The following is a 12066-nucleotide window of genomic DNA, read 5'->3' on the forward strand; positions in this document are numbered from 1 at the left end:
ACCATCTCCCCTTCTCTGCCCCTTCACCCCCAGCCAACCCTGCCCCAGCAGCAGCCCAGCCTGAGAATGGAAACTCAAGGCACTGTGGAGATACTTCATTCCCTGTCTCTGCATACCCCTCAGTGCCATTTGCCACTGTGTCCGCCACTCCAGAGCCCAGGCAGCTAGACTCTCCTTTCACCTCTCACCCTTTACCACAAACACTCATGAAACTGTTCTGCACCCTCCCCAGACCCTGCTAAACCTCACCTCTCCATGGTCTCCCATCCTCTGGCCCCCTCGGACTTCACTTGCTCCCCATCCTTATGCTTCACAACATTTCCACAAGGCACGCGTTCCTACGCCCTTCTTCCACCGTCTACCTCCACAGTTTTGCTCAGGTTCTCATTCCCTCACCCAGGCCTCTCTCCACTCTACACTTTCAGGAATTCTACCCATGCAAAGCCTATCTCAGCTTTCACCTCACTCCTGACCTATCACCTCCTCGTGTAGCCTGCCTGCCTGACACCTTATCTAGATGCTCTCACCTCCTTCTGCCTTGGATTACTAAAACTTACTTCCTGTCTTGCTTTCTTTCCTTCTGGGGTTCTTGAGGGAGAGCGTAGCTTCTTTACAATATCTTGATCCCTGACGCACTCATGCACCCATGAACAGACACACTACACAGCACCCAGCTCACAGCAAACGCTAAATGGTGAGAGAATGCAAGAGTGTGTCAGTGGGCCTGTGTCTCCCTAAGTCCCAAAGGAGACATAAGAATATTTACAGGACGATATTTGGAATCCATTAAGAAAAAAGGCACAATAGTGTCAATACCTAAGCAAAATACAATGAGACTATAAATCAAAGTGTGAACAGAAGTATATTAAGACAGAAAAACAATGCTTCTCTTCTGGAACCGGCATTTAAATACAGAAGAGAAAATGCACCATTTTAACATCTGCAGGAGATAGCAGACACAATAATTTTTCACTAACTAGGTGCCATGCCCCATGTACAGTATTTCCTAATCATCCCCGCATCCTAGTCTCGTAACAACCCTAATACTGTTTCTATGTGACACGGGAGGAAACTGAGGTACCCAGCAGTTAATTAATCTGCTCTATCATGCAGCCAGCAGGACAGAGCTAGGATTTGTATCCCAGTAGCACCTTTTCCAGACTCAAGCTCAACTCCTAAATCCTCCTGCTTCTTCATTGTATTGTTTTTACAACACATTTGCAGGTTGTGGGCAGGAGTCACCAGCTACTGAGAGAGAAAGAAGTAACACTCCTACAAATTGTACATTTCTGGCTGGGCACCGTGGCTCAGACCTGTAATCCCAGCACTCTGGGAGGCCGAGGTGGGCAGATCACGAGGTAATCAAGACCATCCTGGACAAAATGGTGAAACCCTGTCTCTACTAAAAATACAAAAAGTCACTGGACGTGGTAGCGCGCACCTGTAGTCCCAGCAACTCAGGAGGCTGAGACAGGAGAATCACTTGAACCTGGGAGGCGGAGGTTGCCGTGACCCGAGATGGCGCCACTGCACTCCAGCCTGGTGACAAAGCGAGACTCTGTCTCAAAAAAAAAAAAAAGTACATTTCTAAGACTCACTGAGCCCCCTTATTTCCTGGCTCTCTATACGCTGCTCTAAATCTCATAGCAAACCCAGGAGCTAGGTATGAACTGAAACCGTGGTTAAATAGCTTGCTCAAAGTCACACAGCTCAGGTGAGAGGCTGATTTTAAAGGCAGGCTGCTGATGCTATAATCGATGCTTCACGCCACCGCTGGCCACAGGCTCCACCTGGGACCCTATAGGGGGAGAGATGAGAAGCCCGGCCACAGAAACAGGGTCTGAACCCTCTGCTGCCAGCCAGCAGAGAAAAAAGTTCCTCACATACAACGTGGGGATAACACCACCTATCACACCAGGCAGTGGAAAGAATTAAGTTAAATGAAGACAGTGCACAGTGCCTGATACCAATAGGTGTTCAATGAGAGCTACTGTTAAGAGGTAACTCTCCCCTTTCAGTATAATGCCATGTTTCTTATCACTTACGGTGATCACCTTGTTCCTCTTTAAAATACTATATATGGTTTTCTCTAAGATACATATAAGTGTGAAATGCAGAAGAAAAGCATGCGGGGCGGGGGGGGGGGGGCGGGGAGGTCAGAAATTCCCTTTCCTCTATTGATCAGCATTTTCCCCAAACACTTTCTCAAGGAATTTAAATTAAATACTCAACATGGCGCTGCACTACTTTATTTTAATTTGAGAAGAAAAACAAAAAAAGCGTCCCAAACAGCGAAGCTCCTGCCCTCGGGACGGAAACCCTGGGCTACGTTTACACCCAGGCTACGTTCATATTTGCAAAGGGCTCCGAGTGTCTAAGCGGCTAATGAACGTCTCGGTCGGTTTCCTCAAAATCCAGCCCATTGTTTCCCCCGCAAGCGCGATCCGAAACCTTATCCCATAAAGCGCTATAGCCCGAATCTCTTGCCAATAAAAACGCTGAAACCACCAGAGGTTAAAGCAATTAACATGAGATGCAACCGCATCGCGGCGCAGCCCAGCGCGCCCCCGGCCTCCGCGACCCGGGAAATGGGAGCCCCGGAGCGGCTGCGCGGGAACCGGCACCCCCGGCAGAGCCGGTTAGCTCCCCCTGCGGGGCAAGCCCTTGCAAAAGAAAACCGAAAATGAGCGTTCGCTCTCCTGACAGCCTGGCCTGAAAGAACCTCGTCTAAACTGCAGAATGCCATTAGGTACACAGTCGGGTCGGCATTGCGACTTTTAGAGCGACTTCAATTTGCACATTCAAAGAATACCTGTCCTGAGCGTGGGACCCGGCGGAAAGGTCACGCTCTCTCCGAAGGAAGTTCAACTCAGGATTTCCTTCCCCTGGTGCAGCATGCACCATCAACAGCAAAGCCTCCCCTCCCAGTTTCAGAGCTTGGCTTGCTGAGAAAGGTGCTGGAGAGGTTTCCAAGGTCATTCCCAGCGCCGGGAGTCCAGCCTTCTGCACCACGGAGGTTTTTGGGAGGAGATGCCCATCGCCCTGGGGAGTCAATATTAGAACCTCAGTTTCCTTTGTGCTGTCACCCCTACTGGTAAGAACACTTACACCAGGTAAACGCACTGGGGGCTCAGAATTTTATGGATGATCTTATTAGGGAAGCCTATTAATAAGCTCCAAATCAGAGACCTGCTCTGGAACCACGGAGCAAGGAGCAAGGAAGGAATTGCTATCTCTTCTTCAAACCCTCAGACCTAGCGCAAGTGCGAAAGGTAGTGGTTGCAGGCTCGGCCTTGCTCCCAACAGTGCTGACAGCTGGATTGGAGGACGCACTCCAGCACCACTGTCGGGAGTTAGCACATTCCCAGTTTTCACTGGGCCCTTCCACTCTTGTGTGAAACGGAGGGGACTGTTCTTTTCAGCATTCTTTTCTAAAGGGAGAAGAACTGTTTCTCACTATGTGAATACCTCGCGGGAGATTCCCATTAAATAAAACTGCTTGATGATGACCTAATTTGTTCATTCAAGAGAATAAACTCTTCCTATCCATACATTATTGTTGCTGTGGTTTCCGTTGTTAAATTATACATAAAAGGCCCAAGCTGTACCAAGCCTATTTTAGAAATAAAAATGTCCTTGTGACATGAATCTTAATGAGATCCTCATTTTAAATTGTGCCTGAGAATATGCATTGTTTTCAATGCTTCCTTATATTCTCACCAACTTGTTGTCCTAAATATTTTTGTAAGTTGTAAAATGTATTTTCTTATAATGTGTTCATTCACCACCTTAGTCTGTCTGTTGCCTTTTGGGTCTTAGGTTATTTTTTGGTGACCAGAAAGTAACATGTGTAATTAAAAGAGGTTTTCCAGGTGGCGCTCAGTAGTTCATGCCAGTAATCCCATCACTTGGAAAGGCCAAAGAGGGTAGATCGCCTGAGCCTAAGAGTTCAAGATCAGCCTGGGCAACATGGCAAAGACCTGTCTCTACAAAAAATAAAATAAAATAATAATTTTAAAAAATAGCCAGGCATGGTGGTATGGATGTCTGCAGTCCCAGCTACTGGGGTGGAGGGAAGAGAGTTGGGGCTGCAGAGGGGGTGGACAGGTTGAGATGGGAGGATGGCTTGAGCCTGGGAGGTTGAGGCTGCAATGAGTGACTGCACTCCAGCCTGGGCAACAGAACGAGATCCTGTGTCAAAAAAAAAAAAGTTTTCCAAAATGATATGCCAATTCATGCCATTCATCTTTCAAAATAAACCCCTTCACAGTCTTTTGCCTTCCCTGTGTCCACTTTTCCTCTGTACTAAATCTTTTCAAACATAAATGAATCTATAAACAAGTGTTTTCCAAAGATGTGGTTTTTAGAACACCAGCTCTGCAAGATTCTCCCTGGGAAAGAAACTGGCCAGTGTATTTGAGAAACTCTGCACATTTTCTTTCTTTCTTTTTTTGAGACAGAGTCTCTCTCTGTCACCAGGCTGGAGTGCAGTGGTGTGATCTCAGCTCACTGCAACGTCCACCTCCTGGGTTCAAGCAATTCTCCTTCCTCAGCCTCCTGAGTAGCCGGGACTACAGGCAAGTACCACCACACCCAGCATTCTCTGTTTCTGAGGGTCACATCTCACATTAAGGCTCTCAGTCAAGAAACTTACTGAACTTAGCTTAGCCCAGCATTTTCCAAATTTCTTTGAATGTGGAACCCTTTTCCAAGCAAGATTTATTAATATACCATGAAATTTTTATTTTCAGGATTACACTTTGGGAAGCAGTGATTTAAACCATCTAACATATAGAATAATTTTAGGTCAAATGAAACTGAAATGTCAAGATGCAGCACAAGAATTTTTTAAAGAGAATTAAGAAGAAACTAGCCCTAATTGCTATTTGTGAATGTTATAAAACCATTGCGCAAAAAAAAAAAAAAAAAACTTTGAATAACTGGAAGAGTAGACACCATGTCAGAATTCTGAAACTATACTGAATAAGAAGGTTCCAGAAATATTACTTTTCCCCTCATGGGAGCTATAACTCAAAGCATGGTACAGTTTATCTTTGTTGATTTGGCATCCCTGTTAGCCCCAACACACCTGGAGTATTTAAAAATAGTCCCCTAGGTATCGATTCCTGCAGCATTGGAAATGGATTCAAAGCTCAGGAGAAAGGGCCACCCAGTCTGAACCTATTCTTTTATTACTTGAGCCCCACCCTTGCTCCCCAAAACATTTATGCACCCCAGCAGGCTTTAAGCTGCTAGCAGACCTGCATGTTTGACAAGCCTTATATGTGTTTTGTTTCCCTGGAGGCAGAGCTAACGGAGAAAAAAATACACATAAACATCACCCTTGAGAATAAGACAGTCAAGCTAGCAGTCTAAGGGCTGTTCAAACTGTGACCCAGCTGGACTAATTTTTATTTAATGAAAACATTTTATAAAAGGAACTCCAGGTGTGTCAAGCACCTGGCGTAATAGGAAGAGGGGAGTAGGCAAATGAAAAGGGCTGCATTTAGTCTTTCTCAGTCCGAGAGGTGCCTCAGAAAGTGAGACAGAGTGTTTATGTTGTGTTTTGTTTTGTTTGTTTTGAGACAGAGTCTTGCTCTGTCACCAGGCTGGAGTGCAGTGGCATTATCTCGGCTCACTGGACCCTCCGCCTCCTGGGTTCAGGCAATTCTCCTGCCTCAGCCTCCCGAGTAGCTGGGATTACAGGCATGCGCCACCACGCCCAGCTATTTTTTGTATATTTAGTAGGGACAGGGTTTCACCGTGTTGGCCAGGATGGTCTCCATCTCCTGACCTCATGATCTGCCATCTCAGCCTCCCAAAGTGCTGGGATTACAAGCATGAGCTGTGCCATGTGGCCAATGTTTATGGTTTTTTATTTGTTTGTTTGAGACAGAGTCTCACTCTGTCACCCAAGCTGAAATGTAGTGGCACAGTCTTGGCTCAATGAAGCCTCCACCTCCCAGATTTAAGCAATTCTCCTGCCTCCGCCTCCTGAGTAGGGGGATTACCGGCACGTGTCACCATGCCCAGCTAATTTGTGTATTTTTAGTAGAGATGGGGTTTCACCATGTTGGCCAGACTGGTCTCAAACTCCTGGCCTCAAGTGATTCACCTGCCTCAGCCTCCCAAAACTGTTGGGATTACAGGCATGAGCTACTGCACTTGGCAGAAATGTTTATGTTAAAACTCCTAAAAAATTGCCCTTAGACACCCCTGCCTATCCATGGCTCCCTACAGCACACTTCCTTCTCCCTACTCCACACGTAAAGGCACAGAAGGTAATATGGATGCAGCTATGGGATTAGGCATTACATTTCTCTTATATTCCTCACAATACTAGCAGAGGACTAGGTCAAAAATAGATGTCCAAATAAGTAATAATTGACTGATTAATTAATTGATCAACTGATGGCCCTTCTAAAGTTAGGTACTATCTGAGAGAAGCTGGATTCATAATGCAGACACTTTGTTCCTGTTTTGCCCCAGGAGATTATTTTACATTTCAAGAGAGCCTCATAGTTTGAACCGGACTATGAAAAATGAACCAAAACAAGCTGGTGAAGAGTTCTCAAATTCTATTCCACCCACAAAATTTGCATTGCTTCTATTTGTCAAATGCCACCAGCCCTTCATATCTATCATCTTCTTCCACACAAAACAGCCTGAAGCTGTGAAGGTGTGTGTGTACACATGCTTTCTGTGACTTAATAATTATGAATTTTATGGAAACTTTCTAAAGGAATAGAAATAATAGGCAAAACCTGTCTCATCTAAGCCCAGCAGGTGATTGTTCAGTTGGATGTTTGACTTATTTAACATTTAAGCACAGGCTTAATTTCATCACCAAGAATTACTAGTATCACATCATATACCCCATTAAACAAATGAGTCTCTCCTGAGACATTTATACTCATAAACCATATTAAGATTTTTTTTTTTTTTTGAGACAGAGTCTTGCTCTCTGTCTCCCAGGCTAGAGTGCAGTGGTGCAACCTCGGCTTTCTGCAACCTCTACCTCCCAAGTTCAACTGATTCTCCTGCCTCAGCCTCCCAAGTAGCTAAGACCACAGGCGCTCACCACCACACCCGGCTAATTTTTGTAATTTTAATAGAGACTGGATTTCACCTTGTTGGCCAGGCTGATCTCCAACTCCTGACCTCAACTGATCTGCCCACCTCTACCCCCAAAGTGCTGGGATTACAGGTGTGAGCCACCACACCTGGTCAGCTAGTTAAAATTCTTATATTGGAACTGGCTAGCTGTGTTTAAAGAAGAAAAAACTATCCAGTATGCATAAGAATTGTAGCATGCCTCTGCATCCACGCTTCTCATACTTTCACAGAAAATGAAAGTGATACTTAATTACTAAAATAAAAATCCACAGAATCTACATGTGCAAAACAACTTCCTTTTTCTGTTTTTCTCAATCACCTAAGGAGTGCAAGAACTGAAAGAGATCTTTTGGCCGTTGGTTCCAAGAAACGAAAGTCTTTTCCAGTTCGGAATAAGCAATTTCTTTCTTTTTTTTTGAGATGGAGTCTCCCTCTGTCACCCAGGCTGGAGTGCAGTGGCATGATCTCAGCTCACTGCAACCTCTGCCTCCCCAGTTTAAACAAATCTCTGCCTCAGCCTCCCAGATAGCTGGGACTACAGGCTCGTGCCACTACTCCCAGCTAATTTTTTGTATTTTTAGTAGAGATGGAGTTTCACCATCTTGGCCAGGCTGGTCTTGAACTCCTGACCTTGTGATCTACCCACCTTGGCCTCCCAAAGTGCTGGGATTACAGCCATGAGCCACGGAGCCCGGCCCAGAACAAGTAATTTCTTAGGGTGACGTACATACAATTTAAACAATGATATTATGTAGTAAAATACTAATCGCGGCTCAGGAAATTATATTTGATTTTATATGGAATGTGTGAATGCCTCTAAGTCAACCAATAATGAAGCTCTATGCTTTTCTCTCCATGGTGCTCAACTCCATAACAAAACGTTGTCTTTCCATTTTTGTGACCTTAAATCCAGGACTGCTCATTCAGTCTCACGCTACTCTTCTACGAATATTTTAGGGCAGTTTGATGGGACATTATGTCCACAATCTATCCAAGCCAAATCAAGGTTATTGACAGGATCTCACACAGATAAACTTTACCCTTAAAAGTTTTCCCCCATCAGGAAAATGGGGCTGCTACAGGCTGGTGTTTATGCTGCCACCTCTCGGCCTTATAAGGAAACACACCTCAGGGAGAGGAAAGGGGAACTCTTGTTGCGTATTGTATTCGTAATTGTATTTACATTAGAGCCCATGAAAGCTTCTTAAATGGGGAAAGAGGAGCTCAGAGCCTGGAGAATATTATGAGAGCTCTGAATCCTCTCCAGAAAAAAAAAAAAAAAAAATTCACAATAGATTTTTGTAAATAAATTGGATGTCTTGAAGCCCATTTGTGTAGCCCTTTCTAGACCACAAATACGGCAGAGCGACGTCATTTTTTGTGCTGTGACAAAAATTCTGTAAAATGGAAGAAACTGGGCATTCTGGGAGGATGGTTAGAAGATAAGATTCCAATAACATCTATGCAAAAGAAAATTTTTGACATTAAATGATTTTTAGTTCAAAATTGTAGTGTGTGGGGAAGGAAAAAAAAAACCTTCAACTTTTCCCTGCAGCCAAGAATGTTTAGATTTCATTTCAAAGTTAATCAATGGGAAAGGCTCTCTGGGAATTCTGGGTGGTATTTCCAACAGAAACATTGTGCTTTTGACACCTCTGTTGTTGATATCTTAAATCCACTGGCAGTTGCGTTTTGGATCAAGTGACTCGCTGGGTCTGGTGCACGTGGTCTGTTTATTTGTTTAGCTTATAGAAATGTCTTCTGTGTTTCTATGAATATTTTTGCAGTACGGTTTACACAGAGCTGTCAGCTGCCTCCAAGTGTTTTCAGGTCTGATGCTTGACTTGTTTAAGATGTAGGCACAGGCTCAATTTCATCACCAAGAATTACTAATAGCACATAATATAGACCGTTAAACAAATAAGTCTATCTTGAGACATTTCATCGTCATCAACCATATTAAGACACAGAATCTGAATATCTCAACTTAAAATGCTTATATTTGAACAGGCCAGATTTGTTTAAAGGTATCACTGGGAGAGCATATCCCACATCTGAAGGCCTCCTCATCTTCCCCAAAATGAAGTCATTCTTCCCATTTCCTACGTAGGGAAAAGGGCCTGGCAGTGTCGTTGCAGCATCTGAGAAACTGTTTGAACTAATCCACGCTGTCTTCCACTCTAATGGCAAGACTGGCAGATACTTAAAGAGATATCGATTGGACCAGTTCATCCAACCCACCATTCCTTTTGCCTGTCAGTGTGACCAAGATATTAGCCCAGCAACACTTGAAACCCTTTACACTTCCCCTTCAGAAAATCAGCACTCTCTTTATGAGTTCTCCCAAATACCTGCTGCATGCTAACGGAGTAAACGATGTTTTACATGTACAGTGACAGAACCTGGTCACTCCATCTGCCTGGAGAAACAAGCAGTTCTCCCTCCTCCTTTTTATCCTCATTAAGTTTCATTTTTATCATCGCTGCTACTCTCATAACTCTCATATTGTATTATTCTATCAACATGCAATATTTTATCTTGGAAAATAGAGCATCATTATTTTACAGGAGAAAAAGGATTTCCCAATGCCCTGTGGGTGTTACTACCAGCTAAGAACAGTTTAGCAAACTCCTAACTGATGGAGCACGAGCCCTAATAGTGTTGCAGCCGCCCAGTCCGGGTTGCTTCAGGAGTTTTCACGTTTTATTAATGTAATAAAGTGTAGCTTCTACAGTTACCTACAGTCTGTAATTACAGATGCATATTATTGATATTATCTGTGTGATGCTTGAGTTTACTCTTCCATTCATAGAAACTCTGCATTTTATACATTAATTTTACAAAGAATTAATGATGGCTTACACAAGTCTGTCTATAAATACGTATTTTAGAAGCAATTATGCCCACAGTAGAGCACCCGTTTCTTTAGGGACAGGTTTTGTTCCAAAAGATGATCTTAAATGCATTTGTTCATAAACATAAAGTGATAACTATACAAGGAAAAACATGGGCGGGGCGTGGTGACTCACATCTGTTATCCCAGCACTTTGGGAGGCTGAGGCCATAGGATCACCTGAGGCCAGCCTAGGCAACATGGAGAGACCCTGGTCTCTACATAAAATAGAAAAATTCACCAGGTGTGGTTAACACACACCTATAGTCCTGGTTACTCAAGAAACAGACGGGGCCAGGCACAGTGGTTCACGCCTGTAATCCCAGCACTTTGGGAGGCAGAGGCAGGCAGATCACCTGAGGTCACGAATTTGAGACTAGCCTGGTCAATATGATGAAACCCTGTCTCTACTAAAAATAAAAAAAATTGCCAGGTGCAGTGGCCCACACCTGTAATTCCAGCACTTTGGGAGGCCAAGGCGGACAAATCACCTGAGGTCAGGAGTTCAAGGCCAGACTGATCAACATGGTGAAACCCCATGTCTACTAGAAAAAAATACCAAAAAAAAAAAAAAAATAGCCAGGTATAGTGGCAGGCACTTGTAACCCCAGATACTCAATAGGCTGAAGCAGGAGAATCACTTGAACCCGGAAGGCAGAGGTTGCAGTAAGCCAAGATTATACCTCTGCACTCCAGCCTGGGCAACAGAGAGACTCCATCTCAAATAATAATAATAATAATATAAAGATTAGCTAGGTGTGATGGCAGGTGCCTATAATCTCAGCTACTGGAGAGGCTAAGGCAGGAAAATTGCTTGAACCCAGGAGGTGGAGGTTGCAGTGAGCCAAGATCATGCCACTGCTCTCCAGACTGGATGACAGAGTGAGACTCAGTCTCAAAAAAAAGAGAGAGACTGAGGCAGGAGGATTGCTTGAGCCCAGGAGTTTGAGGTTACAGTAAGCTATGATCTCGCCACTCACTACTGTACTCCAGCCTGGGTAACAGAGTAAAACCTTGTCTCAAAAAAAAAAAGAAGTAATAAAATGAACATATTCATGTAAAACTCCGTTTCATTAAAGAACAATGGCTGTCCAACATGGCATCAGTTCTGACTCTTCTTGTTTCTTTTCAACTCTTGTAAAATTTCACCTAAAAAATCTACATTTTGACTTTATTCTTTACATTCCTAATAAAACATTTATTCAAAAAAAAAATACTCCAAGCTGGGCACAGTGGCTCATGCTTGTAATCCCAGCACTTTGGGAGGCCGAGGCGGGCAGATAATATGAGGTCAGGAGTTCAAGACCGGTCTGGCCAACACGCTAAAATCCCACCTCTAGTAAAAATACAAAAATTAGCCAGGCATGGTGGCATGCACCTGTAAACCCAGCTACTGGGGAGGCTGAGGCAGGGGAATCGCTTGACCCTGGAAGATGGAGGTCACAGCAAACTGAGATCACAGCACTGCACCCAGCCTAGGCAACAGAGCAAGACTCCATCTCAAAAAAAAAAAACAACTTCCAAAATCTACTTGTCCAGAAGCAGAAAAAAAACCACCAAGGTCTTCCGCTAGTGTCCCCATCACAGGGGATGGCACCACAATCATCCAGCCCCAGAAACCAACCCAGGAGCTATCCGCATCTCCCCATATCTAATCCACCAATGAGTTTTGTGGATTTTGCCCCCTGTGTATCTCTTGGATTTGTCTATTTCTCCCCACCTTCACTTTCACACCCTGGTTTGAGCTCCATCATATCTCACCAGAGTTTATGCAGTTGCCACATAGCCCAATTCTCTGCATCCACCTCTGGTCTATCACAAATCTATTTTCCATGTTGTAGAGGAGTGATATGAAACCCAAACCATGCCACCCTCCCCCGCATTGAAAATATTTCCATTGATCTTGAGACAAACAATAAATTCATTTCCATAGGCCACAAAGTCTTCCTACATGGTTTGACTTCATGTAGCATTCGTCTCTCCCTAGTATCAAGGTTACCTTCTCTGAGTTTCGAAGCCTCAACTCTCCCTCTGATCACAGGGGCTGTGAAGCACAA

The 12066-nt window shown here is 44.2% G+C and overlaps 1 long non-coding RNA gene across 1 annotated transcript in view; it reads right to left on the minus strand.

Moving 5' to 3' along the window:
- The window catches only part of LOC128930193 (uncharacterized), a 62525-nt gene extending 59414 nt beyond the window's left edge, over positions 1-3111 (minus strand). The window contains exon 1 of the long non-coding RNA XR_008477875.2: positions 2813-3111. This is a non-coding gene — a long non-coding RNA (uncharacterized LOC128930193). The remainder of the gene's footprint in view (positions 1-2812) is intronic.
- Between the last annotated feature and the right edge of the window lie 8955 nt (positions 3112-12066).

This window comes from Callithrix jacchus, chromosome 19 (assembly GCF_049354715.1).
Source record: "Callithrix jacchus isolate 240 chromosome 19, calJac240_pri, whole genome shotgun sequence".
Classification (NCBI taxonomy): domain Eukaryota; kingdom Metazoa; phylum Chordata; class Mammalia; order Primates; family Cebidae; genus Callithrix; species Callithrix jacchus.